Source organism: Lycorma delicatula, chromosome 8 (assembly GCF_047948215.1).
Source record: "Lycorma delicatula isolate Av1 chromosome 8, ASM4794821v1, whole genome shotgun sequence".
In the NCBI taxonomy this organism is placed as follows: domain Eukaryota; kingdom Metazoa; phylum Arthropoda; class Insecta; order Hemiptera; family Fulgoridae; genus Lycorma; species Lycorma delicatula.
This window is the reverse complement of record NC_134462.1, coordinates 58579182-58598660: the sequence shown is the minus strand read 5'-3', so window position 1 is coordinate 58598660 and position 19479 is coordinate 58579182. Positions and strand designations below refer to the sequence as shown.

Below are 19479 nucleotides of genomic sequence, written 5' to 3'. Positions count from 1 at the left end.
TAACAGCCAGCCTCCATCTTAAGATTATTAGTTATACCTAGTAATAGTTATACCTAGTAAAAATATTTTTTGCCCGGTTCTTAGCGTTACCCGGCAAACGTCACTATTAAGTTTAATGTACTTCGTTTATTTTTTGTTATTTTTTAATTATTTATATTTTATATTTTTTAGTCAAGTAACCGGAGGCAGAATGTGGTTCGTGTACCACATACAGTAAGTGACAGTGGCTTTGTTGGTTGAGCCGCCGCGCACCTACATCGTTGCACCCCTTAAAAAATCTAAATTAAAAAAAACCGGAAATGGTTTTTAGATATTTATCAGAAGAGATCTATTTACAAGTCTCAAGTGAATATCTCCTTTAATACAGTCAGGAATGGGGAAAAATTGCAACCGTTGTTCAAATTTTTACCTTTTTCACCCCCTATCAAGGTCGATGAGAAATATAAAAATTAGTTTTTAGATATTTATTTGAAAATCACACGCACCAAAATTAAAGTTGATGCCTTTATTTGTTACCGAGAACGTAAAATACGTAGCCGGGTTCCAAAAAAATTCAAGACATTTTAAATGAAACCTTACAACCTAAAATTATAGGGGGAAAGTATGATTTTTGGAGTGTCATTTTAAGCAGTGAAACAGGTTGACTCTACTGTATATATGGTAACGGTTGGTCTAAATGTTCCTATAATTGAAACTGGTTAAACATTAATGAGAATTTTACGTGTTTTATATTTTTTTAAATGTTTTAATTACCGTAAATTAAAATTTACTATATTAAATACTTTATTATTTATTAACATTGTTTTCTATAAATGGATTTTTTTTTTTAATATATTTTATTTTTACTAAACAATTTATTTTTAAATTAGATTGTTTTAAATCATAAAACATGCATTATTTTTTAAATCTGCAAAAAGTCGATTTAAACGAAAGATAAATCTATATTTTTATGGAAACAAATTATATCTCTTAACTGGTTTAAACAAACTTTACTGTTACCGGAGAGTGATTTTTTATATGAAGCTTAGTTTCGACCTCGGTAAGATCTGTAATCTTTGGAAAAAAAGAACACATAAATTTATGTTTCCTGCTTTGCAATGTAGTGTAATTCTGCTCGTTAAATGTTAGAATAGTTACTTTATGTTAGTATTGTGTTTAAAATAAAATAAAATTTAATAATATAGAATATATCTGATCTCTTCCGTATCAGCAAATTTTCAATAATTATTGTTTCTTTAACATAAACTAAAAGATGATTTAAAAACATCATTAAATGAGTTATTAATTACCCTGATTATTAATTAGTTTTCATTAAATTATGTTTAATTTATTATATACATTGAAAATAACATTGAATAAATTGTACGCTACCTTCGATATCAGTTACAAAAATATTGTTTTTCCACGCCAATTTACATTGCATCCTAATTTTAAAATATATATTAAAGTCTAAAATGATACACGTAAGAATTTACCAATTTTATTGATTAAATTTAAAAAAGTTGTTTAAAATTAAAATCATTGCAAATAACACTGGCCCATCAGTACATATTAATTACAATTATTTAACACCCCACCGAATCCATTAGTTATTTGGGTCTAACTCTAGACAAAACGCAACACGGAAAAAAATGAGTAACTCAAATTCATCAACTTGCCAATACAGGATTCCGCCAATTATATTGTTTATTTGGTCATAAATCAATATTCTCTTAATATTTAAAACTTACCGTGTAACCGGCCCTTATTGGGCGTTTGGCATATTAATCTTTGATAGTTTTAAATCAGACTATCCCGGTTTTAAATTTTGTAAATAACTTCTTTTATTTTTAATTTTAACTTTTATTTTATTTAAGTAATATTCTACTTGTTTCTACATTATCAAATTCTTCATCAATCGGCAGTATATTATTATACCTATAATGTAATACGGCCAGCATTATTCTTCCACCTACTTTCAAAACTTAATTAGTGTACTAAATTTTTCCGCATGTTTCCAGGCTTTTCCTGAAACCGTGAATTTATTTTCATATAATCCATCTTTCATCTCTCGTTCTTCAATAAATTACTCTGATTAATAATTTTGTTACATATTTTATCATTATTATACTTCTTCTTCTGGGTTAATTCAACGTTTTTATCTTCCAGTGGAAGATTATTGAAACGATTCGATAACGGAAGTTCATCAGGGGTACTTGTTGAGAATTGTGATACCCAAAAAGCTCTGGATTGTTATTGCCGAAGCACTACATAATCTACCATGGAAGGCGATCTGGTTGCGAGTGTCATAATCAATTTCAGAGTCACTTTCTGAGGCATTAGCAAGACTGGAGAAAATATTGTCTCTAATTAACTTTCATCTCCTCGGGTACTTCTCTGAACATACCGGCGGTTCGCGTTTTCCAGTTGTCATGCAATGCCCAGGAGATGCTATCCCATCGTCGCTCGGATCAGCTACCAGTTGATCCATGTTTACAATTCACTGACCTATAGGTTACTCCGGCTAATCCACTAATTAAAAAATAAAAATGAACATACCGTTAAAATGTTACAAATAATATATTTTTCTTACAAAGTCCAGAAAGCAAAACTAGACGCACCAACTTCTATTTCATGCAAAAATCAAAAATGAAACTAACTATAAAAAATGCACTTCCACTACGAAATAACAGCTGAATTTATTTTAAAAAATCTCTTTCTAAATTAATTTACTTTTTTAAATAAACTGTAAAAACGCAGATGAATTCTTCGACTTTAACTATTTATTTTACTAAGTCACTCCGTGACATATGCTTTATGCTATAACTTACAGCTTTCAATCAATGCTAAGGATCAACATTTCATATACATGTACATTTACTTGGCACACACCATCTGTCACACACATATAAATTTCTATTTATTCCGGCGTTCTTACACCTAAAATAGCCTATATGAATCGATCACTGAAAAGTTTTTCCTCCTTCTTAAAAATTCTTGCACAATATTGTGAACGGCATTTTTTAGGTTGTTTCACGTATTTTATATCAAATCCTTATTCATACGATGATCATGTGAAAGATTTTCAAGTAATCAGTAGTTTTTAACTTTACCGCATGGAATTTTTTTTTTTATTACAATCTATTATGCATACATCTTTTTGAAATGCTATAATCTATGTTTTATGAATAGTATGTTAGTAAACGTATTTTTAAATCTAATTTTAGTATATATTTTTCTTTTACTTATTTATATTTAATTAATATGTAATCTTTTGTAACAATTCATAAATAATTGATAAATTGTTACCGTAGTGGTTCTGCAGTATGGCATTCTAAAACAGGAGCGGGCAGTGATTATTTTATTCCCCATTATTTTTATGATTAATTTTATTTCAATGTTATTTCAATAATAAAATGTGCCCAAAAAACTGAATAAATAAAGCAGTTTTATTACTTTTTAAATGAATTCATGAAAAAAGTATTAACGTACCCTACAGTCAACCAAATGAATCAATTTTTTCTCAATGCACTCGCCGAATTTGGGAATTTATGGATTAATCTTTTTCCAGTTGTCTGTCATAATTATTTCAGTCAGAAAAGGTTAGAGGAAATAGACATGTTTGTTAATTAAAACCTCTAGAGAAGGGTGCATTAAAAGCATTATACCATTTATTACAATCTTTCCGGTAACTGTAATGAATTTAAATCATCTAAAATACTGGTGGCACCAATCAGAGTTTTTGTCTCTGGCAGTAATGATGTTAATTACACAGATAGTTTCTATGCAAGGATAGAGGGTGATTTAAAGGTGACTTGATAGGCTGAATATCACATGCATTTCACTGTGCTCAGTATACTGATATGAAATAGAATATTCGGTTCAGTAAAGACAACTTGAAGTTATTTTCCCTATTATGCCGGGCACACCAGGCACGGGATGCTTTTACTCTTGGTCTTAACTTTTTAGAATTAATTATGCCATTTTTGAGGATACATTTGAGTCATATCAAGTCGCCTATAACTGCTAAGATTACATCAGCTATATTTAACAGTGGTCATTTAACAGCTGATCTATGTGGCGGAGTGGTAAAATCTCGTCCTTTCATCACCTGGGTTCGAATCCCGGTTAGGCTTGGAATTTTTCATACGAAAAAAGATAGTGGTCTGTAAATATAAATATAGGTCCGAAAATGCTTTGTTAACGAGTTACGGCTGGCGAAAAAGTTTGCCCAGATTTCATCTCCTCCAGTGAAATGAAGCCATACAGAGATTCTTGGGACTCAAAAATGTAAGCGTATATAATATATAATATATATATTTACACTGTACATCCAGTGATGTACTCGTATATAAAACTGCACTATTAACTACTGCAGAAGAATTGTGTTTAGCTGCTTTGTAAACATAATACACTAGAGACAAAAGCAATATTTTCTTGGAAATTTTAATTGGGCGATGACAACGAAAAATAATTGATCATTAAGACATGTTTTCGAAAGGTTTCCTTTCAGGTTTAAATTCGTATTTGTTAATAAATGATCAAAATCTCTCTCTATTTAAAAAAAAAAAATATTATCTTTACTTATTTATCGTTATAAAGTTTAAAACTGACTGGGAAAGATATAATGCGATAGTTATGATTTATCTGCACTAACATTTTAGATTTAATATCGTATATTTTAACCGCATCTTTAAACTGCTTTAAAATCATGGTGATTAACTAGAATCTCACAATTTCTCATTCCATTTACTGTTCTTAAAATTCGTCTCCTTATAAATGTTTCTTTAGGATTGATCTACTCTTGTCTGATGTTACATTACCACAATAACCGAAGACGATCTGACAAGATTAAAAACATCTAAAAATTTTGCCTAGTAATATTTTCTACCGACTTGTTTGAAAATAAAAAAATCTGGTATGGACACCACATGACTTACATATATGCCTATTAAATTACATATACTCATGTTTTTAAAATGAAAAGTACATAAAATTTTATTTCATTAATAACTTCTGATATTTTTTCATATTTTTTTTATTGTTATTTTTGAATTATTATTTATCGTAATTTTTTTTTACAATCGGAGGTTAATAATTACTAATAAATCAATATATTTCAATTAAAAAAAAAGAGACATATAGCTCTCAATGTTATTACAGCAGTTAAGAAAAAGTTCAGTTCAAAATCCAATTTTTATGTTTCAACAGTCCTAAATCCATAATTTCAACATCCTAAAGCTAATCGTTTTTGAGGAATGCGAGATACATACTATGTACAGACGGATTTAGGGATGGTCAAAATAGATATTTCCGTTGAAATATGAAAACCGCCATCACAATACTTCCTTGATGATTTTTCATGTGATTTTTTCTTCATGAAATTTCTTGATTCAAATTTTGCATGTAAATTTTTCTTTTATCTTTTCTTCTTTAAATGCCCCACACTAGATTATTTTTAATTGTTGTGACCGAGTGTGATTTTTCGATTTTTCAGATTATTTTTCATCCTTATGTCCCAGATTTGAATGCCGGTTATAGGCATGGCATTTTTCATAACCAAAGATAAAAACAGTGTGATTATTACAATACCTATAAATATATAAATATTATTACCGCATTGATGTCGGCGGGCGGCAACGGTAGCAGCTCAGATGTTACGTGGAGCACAGTATACGTACGCGTTGGTGCTCGTCACTGCTCGTCACCGCGCAGATGATCGCGGAGTTCTCCCACCATAGCGGCGCTGCAGTCCCACCACTCTCAGATCCAATAAACGAGCGTGCACGAGATTAAATTTTGAATTCATGGTCGACCAGGAGAAGACCAAGAAGAAGATGGAAGAAGACAGAAGATCCCTGGCCGCTTCAACGTGAGACCTCCCGGCGAATGCCAACATCCCCGCCGGAGCAGCATACCTGACCGGCCCGCCTAGGGAGTCGGTGAACACGGACGCTACCTTCTCGCCGGGCTTCAATCGCCCTGGCTGGCGGACTCAGCAGTGCTCGGGGAGAACCACCTCGGCCGCGCCGACAAAAGACGACCGACCCAACCCGACATTGCGGAACTCTGGGAGCCATCACGGCCACGCTGTAGTGGGGACCCAACTACCGTTGAGGAGAAGCCCAGTCTGATTTCAATGGACGTGCCGCAACTTCTGAGAAGAGCTGTTGGGTCCGGAAGCTGGTCTCCGGCGAAGTCGGGGTTAGAGTAGTTTGAATGAAATGAATACAGTCATATTTTATCATAAAATACAGCTATCCCTTAAATGTTTTCTACGTATTTAATTTTAGTCATGAATACAGTCATATTTTATCATAAAATACAGCTATCCCTTAAATGTTTTTTACGTATTTAATTTTAGTTTCAAGCAAAGTTGAATGAAATGAATAGAGTCACATATTTTATCATAAAATACAGCTATCCCTTAAATGTTTTCTACGTATTTAATTTTAGTTTCAAGCAAAGTTAGAGTAGTTTGAATGAAATGAATACAGTCATATTTTAACATAAAATACAGCTATCCCTTAAATGTTTTCTACGTATTTAATTTTAGTTCCAAGCAAAGTTAGAGTAGTTTGAATATACTCATATTTTATCATAAAATATAGCTATCCCTTAACGGTATAATGGTTTTTATTATTACATACGTTGACTGACTCGATATATTAATACATACATAATACCAGGTTTTTTTTATTTTTATAACTTGATTAAAAAATATTTTATTTGAAAACGCCCGATAGCCGGAAAACCATTTTCTATTGATAAGAATATCAAAATTGAGAATTTAACTTTTTAACGGCGGCAGCAGCAGTAATAGTTTTATTAATTATAGTTAATAGCATTTTAAAATAAAATTAAAATTAATTCTAATCTTAAAAATCTGTATTATTTTCAGGGTGCAATCTCGTCGTCTTCTTCATGTTGTAAACAGTATCATTTTCTGACGACGAATGTGAGTTCATATAAAAATTTCGATGTAACTGTGCTACAGTTTTTCTTTTAATTTTTGAAGTAGAATTATCATTATTTTAATTATATTAAACAAAAACCTATCGATATTCCAGTGAAAATATTTTTTTTATTTTTAAGTTAGATTTAGAGTTAGGATTATTGGTAACTTTAACCGAGCTAGAAAACGTTGTTTATAATTTATTTGTTAATTTCTTCTTCTAGAACATGTTATAATTTGTCGTTACACATTAATTGCCGGCTTGATTTTGGCATAGTATTTCTGTTGATCCGTTAGAACGTTGGCTCTCTATATTTCACAAAATCTTTCACACTGCGAGTGTCACCTGTATGTAGAAAATATTACCCAACGGAAAAACCGTGCAAGTAATAAACTAAAATTCGCGCCCGCGAAAAAATAAGTTAAATAATATTTCGCATCGAATTTGAACGATAAAATAATGGAGAAATGGACCAGAGTCAACAACCATTAATTACACATTAATGAGATTTAGAATTTCCATATACAAAATGTGCCCCCTTGCCAACAAATTAGATTTTTGAAAAAGGCATATTTTCAAAAAGTGTAACACCTTTGTCTTGATAAGTTTCATTAATATCGTTGCCCTTAGCCTACCCAAATTGAATATTTATAATTTTATTTTCAAAGGAGTGTCTATGTAATAATTTTCACTACTTTACCATCTTCGGTTCCTTTAATATAGAATTTTCATAAAAGAAACATTTTCCTACGTTATAAATACTGCGTACCCTTCAAAATTAATCTAATTAAGTTAATCGTTGATGAGTTACTCATTCAGTTAGTACATTGTTATATATGTATAGATTTTGCAGTAGTATCTACTGATGTTGAACTTATAGTCACAGTTACTATTTATTTCTGTTTAGATTTTTAGTAAAACATTTCGTCTACAGTTTTTTAATGAACATTTTGTTCCCCAAATTGTTTCAGTAATCATTTAGCTTAGATCTTTATTTTTTTTTTATATTTAGAATATAGATTTATTATTTTTAGCGATACAGTGATTACGAAAAATATCGCCCACCTTATTATAATTAATTTTCAGGCTACTTTTGTTAATACGCTTTAATCCACTATAATGCTAACTACCTTTGATTACAGTTTTTGTAATTCAGGGTAAATTTTTATAAAATTAGGCCATCTTGACGTTTACAGCATTTGTAAACTTATTTATTTTTTTAAAGAACTAATAAAAAATTTAAACGTTAAATCAGTCAGTTTATAACTGTTTGAAGTTGATAAATGTACCGTAATAAATTTTATTGTATACTTCACCCTACTGTTTACAACCCTTGGTTCAGTTGTTCTACGTCGACCAAGTTAGGTCGAGGACGATGCTATTCTTGTTTAACAACTCTATTTCCGTGTTAGAATACAAGGAGGGTTCTTCCACAGTAAGTTTGATCACATCAGAGATTCACTCACTCGTCGTAGCAGATATGTCGGATCTCTCTCATTTTACTCCCCCTTATATTTTTACACAACTGTGTTCTTTTCGTTTCTGTATACAATTTACTTTTCTTTTTTTTTTTTGGTTTTAGTTTTTATTATTTTTTTTTAACATACAACAGCTGCTTAGATTATTACTCTCTTATATGTAACTGTCTTTTTCTTACAAGTTATGGTTATTTACATTTTAAAATTAAACTATACTTAGCTACTCTGTTAGTTTAATGCTTAGTTCTTGAAAATATATCTCTAAAAAAGTTGCCTAATTAGTTTCTACGTTTGGAATTTAAAAGCAACAACGTTATTAACTCTTTAATCCTTTGACTTATTTACCTATACATTCACTTAAAATTATCTGATTTCGAATTCATGAAATTACTTTAATTATATGAGGTGATCCAAAACGTGTGGGACTGATTTTCTTTGGGAAATTTAAAGCTTGCTAAGTAGCAGTTCTTGATGTATACAAGTAACTGGGTGTATTGTCTGCTTCCAGTGTCAATTTCAAGTTGTTTGTTGCAATCTTTGTCACTGATCGTTATTATAAGTGTCGGGTAATTGCCTAGCAATGGAAAAAGTATCGGTCAATGTTATGCTATTCAGTTTTGCCTACGTTTAAAAAAAAACAGCTTCCGAAACGTATTAAATGCTGAAAGAATCATTCAATGAAGAGAGTGTGTTACATGAAACATATTGCTCGGACCAGAGATCGTGAAAGGCTTGATGAGAGCGGGTCAGACGTTAAGCCTGACCGAATGGAGTACCCCATATTCGTCTGTGAAGAATTGTTGACTCGCTTCAAGGAATACGCTTTTTGCGTAATGTGGTAACCGCTGTCGGATTTTCAAAACAACTCTCACTGGAATTCAACTTCTTTGAAAAAAGCGAAAGCTCCATGCAGGCTCTCTGGTATATCAATGTACTGAAGAAAATGCTGACTCACTTTATGAAAAAACGCCCTAAAATTTAAAAAAAGATTGGAACTGTTTTAATTTTTTCATTCAAAAATTAGCAGTCTATTTGAGCGGGCATTGTCGAGATACAACAAATTTTTTTTTAAATTTTAGGGCGTTTTTTCATAAAGTGAGTCAGCATTTTCTTCAGTACATTGATTTACCAGAGAGCCTGCATGGAGCTTTCGCTTTTTTCAAAGAAGTTGAATTCCAGTGAGAGTTGTTTTGAAAATCCGACAGCGGTTACCACATTACGCAAAAAGCGTATTCCTTGAAGCGAGTCAACAATTCTTCACAGACGAATATGCGGTACTCCATTCGGTCAGGCTTAACGTCTGACCCGCTCTCATCAAGCCTTTCACGATCTCTGGTCCGAGCAATATGTTTCATGTAATAGACTGCTAATTTTTGAATGGAAAAAAATTAAAACAGTTCCTCACCCACCACACAACTCAGATATGGCTATGCCAGATTTCTGGCTGTTTTCAGGAAAAAGCACTTGAAAGGGTGATAATTTGAAACGAATATAGAAGTCATAAAAGCCGCAGGGCGAAATGCAAAATGCTCTCAAAAGATGACCTAGATTTGATGTTTGAAAAGTGGATAGAAGGATGTGTGTTGCACTTAAGAGAGACTATTTTGAAAATGAACATGTAAATGTAGTAGTTTTTTCGAACTATAGCTGTTTTTTAATTATATTTGGACTGTCCTTGTAGTAGATCTATTAAAAAAAAGCAACTTTGATTAATGATACTTGGGTGCATAAAAAAAGCTGTTATCAAAATAATGGAAAAGACAGCTTATAATGTATTATTTACAAGTCATTTTAAATTACTTTGTTGTTAAATTTCTCAAAATTTATCAATAATCGAGTTTCTTTTAAATTTAAAGAATATTCAGATTCTATTTAAAAGTATAATTTAAAGAAGAAGTGGTATTTGATTTAAAAAGGAAATTTGAAAAATTGGGTATTTAGGAATGAAAAGTTCCAAATACGCCGTTTAGCGTATTTGAGTATTATTATCGTCTTTAAAAGTAAAATTTTTAAAATTCTGGTTTTTAAGGTTTTTTAATTTTTACTTTCAAATCAACTTTCTTTTTACTGTTTAGTCTCCTGGAATTACCGATCAAGTATTACTTCAGAAGATGAATGAGGATGATATGTATGAGAAGAAATGAAGTGTATTCTTATATAATCTCAGTTCGACCATTCCTTAGACGTGTGATTAATTGAAACTCAACCACCAAGGAACACCGGTATCCGCGATCTTGTATTCAAATCCGTATAAAAGTAACTGCCTTTACTAGGACTTGAACGCTGGAACTCTCGACTTCCAAATCAGCTGATATGGGAAGACGCGTTCACCAGTAGACCAACCCGGTAGGTTTTACTTTTTTATCAACTTATGATTATTTGCTCAGATCTGCCCTGAAACAGTTTATTTGCACAATATCTCTCTCCATTCTCCTCTATTTTTTGCTGAATTTTTAAGGAATTTAGATATTGCATATCCTTTCAGATTGACTATAACCTTTCTTTTCCGAACTCTCTCATTTGGACCTTCAACACTATTAATCAACTTTTTTCCTTTCATAATATGTTCAATCCGGTTAGCTTTCCTATTTTGAATTGTTCTAATTAAGCTTCTATTTTCCTCAAATTTCATTAATTTTTCATTTTTCAGTTTTTCTACTCACTAAACTTTTCCTATCTCCCCCATGCTAAAATTTCAAATGCCTCGAACCTTTTCTTTTCTCTTTTCCTTAGTACACAGTCCGTCCCGCAAGAAAGATGTCTGATTTTATATTCGTGCGTGCATGTATTTTATTTTTTTAAATAACATCTCCTGGTGAGTGAAGTGTAGGGAGTGTCAAATCATTATTTTTATGTATTATATAAAATGTTTCTATGCAGTAATGGAAAAATATTTTCGGTCATTTATTTGCAGTATTATTTTTTCCTAAATAATTAAAAAAAGATGTGGCAAGTTATTGCTTGCAGAACAGGACCTTCCCTAATTGTTGGAGGGAGTCGCGCACTGTGTTCTTGCCCAAGAAGACTGCTAATGGAGAAGTGGTTGGTTACCGCCCGTTGAGCCTCATAAACAATATCGGGAAAGTGGCTGAGAGATTGATTGCAGAAAGGTTACTTGAGTTAGAGACAGGCCGGGGTATTCATTACAACAGTTATGTTCAGGCGTGGCAAATCGACGCTTCAGGCGATTGAAAAGATAACTAGCTGGGCTATAACAGTCAAGGCTGGAACATGGCGCACCAGGAAGATTCCTTTACTGGTTATGCTCGACATTAGAAATGCTTTTGGGACCGTCCAGTGGGACTCCATCATGGCGGCTTTAGTCAGAAGGCGAATAAGCTCTTACATTAGGAGACAGATCTCCGAATACCTGTCTGAAAGATGGACTACGGTTAGCACGCTTGATGGTGACATACGATACCAAGTTCATGGTGGTGTCCCCCAGTACTGGGACCATTACTTTGGTTACTGGTCATTGATGATGTATTACGACTACAGCTACCTGAAGAGACGGATATAGTGGCCTATGCTGATGATTTAGCGATACTCACCTCTGCGAGATCAGAAGATGTTCGATCGTAAATAACTGGCTAACCGACAAAGGATTAACAGTTTCAGTAGATAAAAGTCAATATATTATGTTGGCGGGAAGGAGACGGCTGCGAGATCTTGAACTTAAGATAGGGGAACATAGGCTTGAACGTGTAAATCAGGCTAAATACCTGGGAGTGATAATTGATAAAACCTTAAGCTTTAGTGCTCATATAGTATATATATGCGAGAGAGTCGAAGGATTACTACAAGCCCTCACAAGGCTATTAGCTGGCCGAGATGCCCCAAGATCATCTAAACGTAGGGTTTTAGTCTCCGCATGCACTTCGGCTTTATTGTATGCTGCACCTGTCTGGTATAGAGCCATATTCACGCAAAGGAATGCTAAACGATTGAGGAGTCTACATAGACAGGCTCTAGTTGGGGTGATGTTCGGATACCGCACAATATCGTATGAGACTGCGTGCGTTCTGGTGTCCACAAAACCCATAGAACTCCAGGTCTTGGAACGCTGGCTTCGCTTTCAGGGCATGGAACGGGGTGATGCTTCTGAAGTGGTTAGACAGGGATGGCAGCGTAGATGGAGTCAACATGAGGGGGCTATGTGGACAAAAAGGTTGATTTCAGACTTTAGCCAATGGGTCAAACGAAAGCATGGCGAGGTCAGCTACTATGTCTCTCAGATGTTCTCTGGACATGGAAATTTCGAGCAATATTTATTCCGCTTTGGTAAAAGAAGCTCTCCACGTTGTCGGTACTGTGAACGCGATGACACAGCTGAGCATACAATATTTGAATGCGATAAATGGACAACACTTAGGTTTCGCACGGGAATACAGAATCTCACACCCGAGGAACTAATTAGCTTCATATTGAGTTCTAGACAAAATTGGAATAATTTTGAAAAATTCTCCTTTTTAGTTTTAAAAGAGAAAAATGATACTGAAAGACGTATGGGGTACTAATAAAGACTGAAGTAATTGTAGAACTAGGATATTCATGAGTATTGTCTCTTTATGAAACCTACGACCGCGAGTAGGCGTTACGAGATCGGACTGGGAATGTAAAGACCGAGACCCGGCTTCGTAGATGGTGGCTGGGAACGACATAGTCGGGCCTGGCCTACCTTCTGTGGGGTTAGATGCAGGCAACACCAAAAGACCGAGACCCGGTTCCCGGGGCTGGGGCTGGGGACGGCATAGTCGGACTCGGTTCCTGCCCTGGGGATTTGAGGCAGGCAATGTAAAGAAAACAAATAGAAAAGATCCGACCGGGGGGCTGACCTACTGTGCCGGACATACAGTCGGTGGGTGGGGAGGCCTCCTTTGAGTAAAAGGACACTTCCTCGGGCTGCGTATACTTAATTGGATAACCGGCCCGAGGGTGAAGGGGGAAAAAAAACAACAAAAAACAAAAAAAAAAATAAAATAAAATAAAAAAAAATTTTAAAAAAAACCTAAATTTCTAACAAGAAATGTTAAAATTTTTAACAGAATAAAAACTTTCTTCGTAATACTACAATGGGAAATTAAAAGAAGTTAAATTTCTGAAACATTTATTTATTTTTCACTGATTTTACACAGATTTTTCAAAATCTAAATTTTTTTAGATGTTTTTTTTACTTCCTTGTACAAAGTAAAGGAAGTATTGTGATCGTGAAAAAAATTTCGGTTTTCAGATTTCAACAGAAATATCTATTTTGACCATATCTGAATCAATTTTGACTAGTTATGGCATGACGTCTGTACGTATGTATCTCGCGTAACTCAAAAACGATTAACCGTCAGAAGTATAAATTTGGGATTTAGGGTAACATTTAGTTGTGCACTCCCCTTCTGATTGCACCAAAACTGTTCAAAAGATCAAAATTAAAAAATACTTGGATTTTTATTTTTTTCTTAACTGCAGTAATAATCCCTCATTGAGAGCTTTTCAACGATATATCATAAGTGGTACTTATTTTCATTGGTTCCAATGTTACAGCCAAATAAAATTTTAATTTATGAAATATTTGGATCTTAGGGGAAGATATATCGAATCAAATCAGACTTCATCTCCTTTTTTATTTTTTATTTTTATTTGTTTTAATTTAAATGTATTGATTTTTTCATCTTTACAAACAAAAATTGCGATGAGTTCAATAATAAAAAAAAATTAAATATATCAGAAATTTTTAATGAAATAAAATTTAAAATTTTTAGCATTTTTCATTTAAAAAAAATGTGTATATGTAATTTAATACACGTACAAGGAAGTCATGTGGTGTCTACATCACATTTGTTTAATTACCATTAAAAAACGCAGTATTAAATTTAATAGTAATTAAAAAATCTGATATTTAAAAATATTGATCTATTAATAATTATTAACCTCTGATTGTAAACAATTTTTTATAATAAATATTAATTCAATAATAACAATAAAAAAAATTCAGAAGTTATTAGTGAAATAAAAGTTAATATCTTTTTAAAAATGTATATATGTAATTTAATAGGCGTACAAGGAAGTCATGTATTAATTAATTAATAAATATTAACCTCTGTTATAAAAAATCTCTACAATAAATAGTAATTCAATAATAACAATAAAAAAAAAAAATATGAAAAAAATGAGAAGTTATTCGTGAAATAAAATTTTATGTACGTTTAAAAATGTGTATATGTAATTTAATAGGCGTACCAGGAAGTCATGAGGTGTCCACGTCAGATTTTTTCAACTTAGTTCTTTTTTTTAATTTGCAACAATTTTCTTTGGAAGCTATACTCTTTCTGTGATTTATTTCTATCCTTGCAGCAGAAATCGGGGCGAAATATTTTGCTAATCTAACTCTAAAACAAAATATTACCAGACATGTTTACAGGAACGTTTTTGGTTATAAGTGTCATAAACGAGCTACTAAAGTATTGCAGTGTTAAAAATTTTAAATCGCCTGTGTTTAAGTCCTTTACTCATTGAATCTTTATTAAAAACAGACTTTTAATTCAAGAGAGATGGAAGGAAAATAGATTAAGCTGTTAGAAATAATTGTACTAGTGTAGAAAAAACTCAATACCTTGGGAAAGTAATCCTAGGGGCATCTAATCCAGATTTATCCTATTGAGTTTTATTATGTGGAACGAAAGTTCAGTTACGTTTTCTAACTACTAAAATTCGTGAAGTAAAGAAGATTAACAAAGAACACTTCCGGGAATATTTCACGCCTGAAAAATATGCGCACACATAAATATATATTATTTTTATAATAGCAATAGAGAGTGAATGATTTGTTTGATCATAGTACAAACTTAATTACTATTTGTACTTTCACCGAGTAAATACCGAGGTCATATAAATAACGAACTATATAATCTGTTTGTGCATCCATAATTATACACCATGTATGCATATAAGTAAAAACTTTTAAACTGTAAAATGTGAAACATATTTTTCCGTACTGAAATATTTGCTACAATATTTTTCAATTAGCAATTCGATTATTCCATTAATGTGACAGAGTGGTATGATTGTTTGTCTTTCTACAACATCAAAACGGTTGCACTGATTTATTAAATAATAACTAAACGTTTTGTCTAAATAACGAGTATAAACTTTGCTACGTGAGAATTGAAATAAAAATAAAAAGTGGTGTAACATTTTTTTGTCCATCCAAAAAATTACAACGGTTAAAACTCATAAAATGTGATATCGAATAAAAATTTAGAAGTTTGTTTCGAAATATACGATAACTATTTGTAAATTAACGTCAATCAGTAAAAAAAAAAAAAATAAATAAATTAATTAAAAAAAATACCATATACAAAAGTTACATAAATATTTATATTATTTATCCACACTGTCCCCGCCCAGATTCAAGCAGTTGTCGTATCGTGACTTTTTTTGTTTAACCTCCGGGATCACCGTTATGTATTGATTCAGAGAATAAGATGAATGATTTGTAGCGAGTGTGAAAAATGCCATGCCTGACTGGGATTCGAACTAGGGAATTCCGGATGAAAGACCGGGATGCTACCACTCGCGCCACGGAGGCCGACCATATCGTGACACCAGCTTTCTATTCAATATTCAAAAAACTGAATTATACCAAAGTATTCATCCACGACTTTCTCATTGCTTGTGAAGTGTTAAAAACAAGCCATTTCTTCAACAGATGAAAATCAAATGCTGTCGAATAAAGGGCTGTAAGGCAGGTGATCAAACTCTGCTATTTAAACTTGATTAGTACAACCTTAGTTCTATCGACGGTGTAATGCCATTTACTGTCACGTAAAAAATAATTATCTAAGTTAGCATCTCTCGCCGTTTGTTCTATATTGCTTTCTTAAAATTTGAAAATGTTTCACAACAAACGTCAAGGGCTTTTCTCCTACTCGACTTCATAAATTCTACTAACAAAATTCCTTTACGGCCCTAAAAAACGCTAGCTATAATATTTAATTTTGTTCTGATAGATTTTTTGAAATTGTTTAGGGTTGTTCAGCGTGAGTGTGTGGCTTACTGTTTGGATTGATTCTTTTCTCAATGTTGCTGAACCGAATCCATGTTTCGTTCCAAGCAACAATACTGTGAAAATATTCTCTTCCTTCATTCTGATATCGTTGAAGGAAAGCTAAAGTTGGTCCTATTCTTTTCGTTTGTGAACATCTCCCATGTTTCGGTACCTACGAAAACCCAATCTCTTTGTAGCAGTTCCGTAAAGCATGGACCTTGAAATTTAGGAAAATTTTCACTGAGTTCGGTAATTTTTTATGGAATTAATAATGCACATTATTTCGCCCTTCCCTGAATTTTTTGCACCATTGTTTCACAGAACCATCACTCATTACATTATTACCGTAAACGAGGAGGATGATGAGGAGGAGGAGGGTGGTAATGGGTGGGGGAGGGGTGGATGAGGAGGAGGAGGAGGAAGAAGAAGAAGAGGAAGAAGAAGAAGACGAGGAGGAGGTGGAGGAGGAGGAAAAACGTGAATTACGGTAACATATTAATTATGAAACTGGAGTGCATATGCTGTGTGAAGGGAACGGTAGATAAAACATAGTTTATTGATTCTTAAAATTCCGGAATCAAGGATATTTGAATGAGAGAATCTAAAAATAAAAAAACAGAGTAAGATATCTTTTTTTAACCGTGACTAAAAACATAGAGAGACGTCACTCACAAAAGAAACAATGTTTTTTTTTGGAATGGATTGATGTAATTGAGAAAATTCTTAACTAATTGCATTTATCAAAGAATTTTCCTTTTAAATCCACTTCCTTTTCTTATGTTATTTACTTGATTTTTTTCTTATTTGTACCTTACGCCATATAAAATGAATTGTTTCCGTTGATAATACAAATTATGAAACACAGGTGTAATTTCATGCTTTAAATAACATAATTTAAAATTGGTTAGTTGAGACACACAGAAACACACACATACACACTTTTTAAAAATAAAATTTAAAAAATCAATATAGGCAGGCAGATTTTTAAAAGAAATCTAGACGAAATTTTATTAGTTAAGAAATAGAAATGTCAACCAAACTATGGCTGAAGTTTATCGACAATATGATATTATTAGTACCTGACTGTAACAGCACAAAAATATTTGTAGAAAAACAGAATTAGGTTTTAATAAAAATAATGATTTGACACTCCCTACACTTCACTCACCAGGAGATGTTATTTAAAAAAATAAAATACATGCACGCACGAATATAAAATCAGACATCTTTCTTGCGGGACGGACTGTGTACTAAGGAAAAGAGAAAAGAAAAGGTTCGAGGCATTTGAAATTTTAGCATGGGGGAGATAGGAAAAGTTTAGTGAGTAGAAAAACTGAAAAATGAAAAATTAATGAAATTTGAGGAAAATAGAAGCTTAATTAGAACAATTCATTATAGGAAAGCTAACCGGATTGAACATATTATGAAAGGAAAAAAGTTGATTAATAGTGTTGAAGGTCCAAATGAGAGAGTTCGGAAAAGAAAGGTTATAGTCAATCTGAAAGGATATGCAATATCTAAATTCCTTAAAAATTCAGCAAAAAATAGAGGAGAATGGAGAGAGATATTGTGCAAATAAACTGTTTCAGGGCAGATCTGAGCAAATAATCATAAGTTGATAAAAAAGTAAAACCTACCGGGTTGGTCTACTGGTGAACGCGTCTTCCCATATCAGCTGATTTGGAAGTCGAGAGTTCCAGCGTTCAAGTCCTAGTAAAGGCAGTTACTTTTATACGGATTTGAATACAAGATCGCGGATACCGGTGTTCCTTGGTGGTTGAGTTTCAATTAATCACACGTCTAAGGAATGGTCGAACTGAGATTATATAAGAATACACTTCATTTCTTCTCATACATATCATCCTCATTCATCTTCTGAAGTAATACTTGATCGGTAATTCCAGGAGACTAAACAGTAAAAAGAAAGTTGATTTGAAAGTAAAAATTAAAAAACCTTAAAAACCAGAATTTTAAAAATTTTACTTTTAAAGACGATAATAATACTCAAATACGCTAAACGGCGTATTTGGAACTTTTCATTCCTAAATACCCAATTTTTCAAATTTCCTTTTTAAATCAAATACCACTTCTTCTTTAAATTATACTTTTAAATAGAATCTGAATATTCTTTAAATTTAAAAGAAACTCGATTATTGATAAATTTTGAGAAATTTAACAACAAAGTAATTTAAAATGACTTGTAAATAATACATTATAAGCTGTCTTTTCCATTATTTTGATAACAGCTTTTTTTATGCACCCAAGTATCATTAATCAAAGTTGCTTTTTTTTAATAGATCTACTACAAGGACAGTCCAAATATAATTAAAAAACAGCTATAGTTCGAAAAAACTACTACATTTACATGTTCATTTTCAAAATAGTCTCTCTTAAGTGCAACACACATCCTTCTATCCACTTTTCAAACATCAAATCTAGGTCATCTTTTGAGAGCATTTTGCATTTCGCCCTGCGGCTTTTATGACTTCTATATTCGTTTCAAATTATCACCCTTTCAAGTGCTTTTTCCTGAAAACAGCCAGAAATCTGGCATAGCCATATCTGAGTTGTGTGGTGGGTGAGGAACTGTTTTAATTTTTTTCCATTCAAAAATTAGCAGTCTATTACATGAAACATATTGCTCGGACCAGAGATCGTGAAAGGCTTGATGAGAGCGGGTCAGACGTTAAGCCTGACCGAATGGAGTACCGCATATTCGTCTGTGAAGAATTGTTGACTCGCTTCAAGGAATACGCTTTTTGCGTAATGTGGTAACCGCTGTCGGATTTTCAAAACAACTCTCACTGGAATTCAACTTCTTTGAAAAAAGCGAAAGCTCCATGCAGGCTCTCTGGTATATCAATGTACTGAAGAAAATGCTGACTCACTTTATGAAAAAACGCCCTAAAATTTAAAAAAAAATTGGAACTGTTTTAATTTTTTCATTCAAAAATTAGCAGTCTATTTGAGCGGGCATTGTCGAGATACAACAAATTTTTTTTTAAATTTTAGGGCGTTTTCACACAGC

General features: G+C 32.5%; 1 protein-coding gene across 2 annotated transcripts in view; it reads left to right on the top strand.

Annotated features, from left to right (window-relative positions):
- Positions 1-19479, top strand: part of LOC142328638 (uncharacterized) — a 793215-nt gene that overhangs the window by 117509 nt on the left and 656227 nt on the right. Inside the window, exon 2 of one of the 2 annotated variants that reach the window (XM_075372497.1) lies at positions 6881-6937. The exons of the other annotated variant lie outside the window; for it this stretch is intronic. The gene's annotated coding sequence lies outside the window, so the exon portion shown is untranslated. The remainder of the gene's footprint in view (positions 1-6880; positions 6938-19479) is intronic. 2 annotated transcript variants of the gene reach the window in all.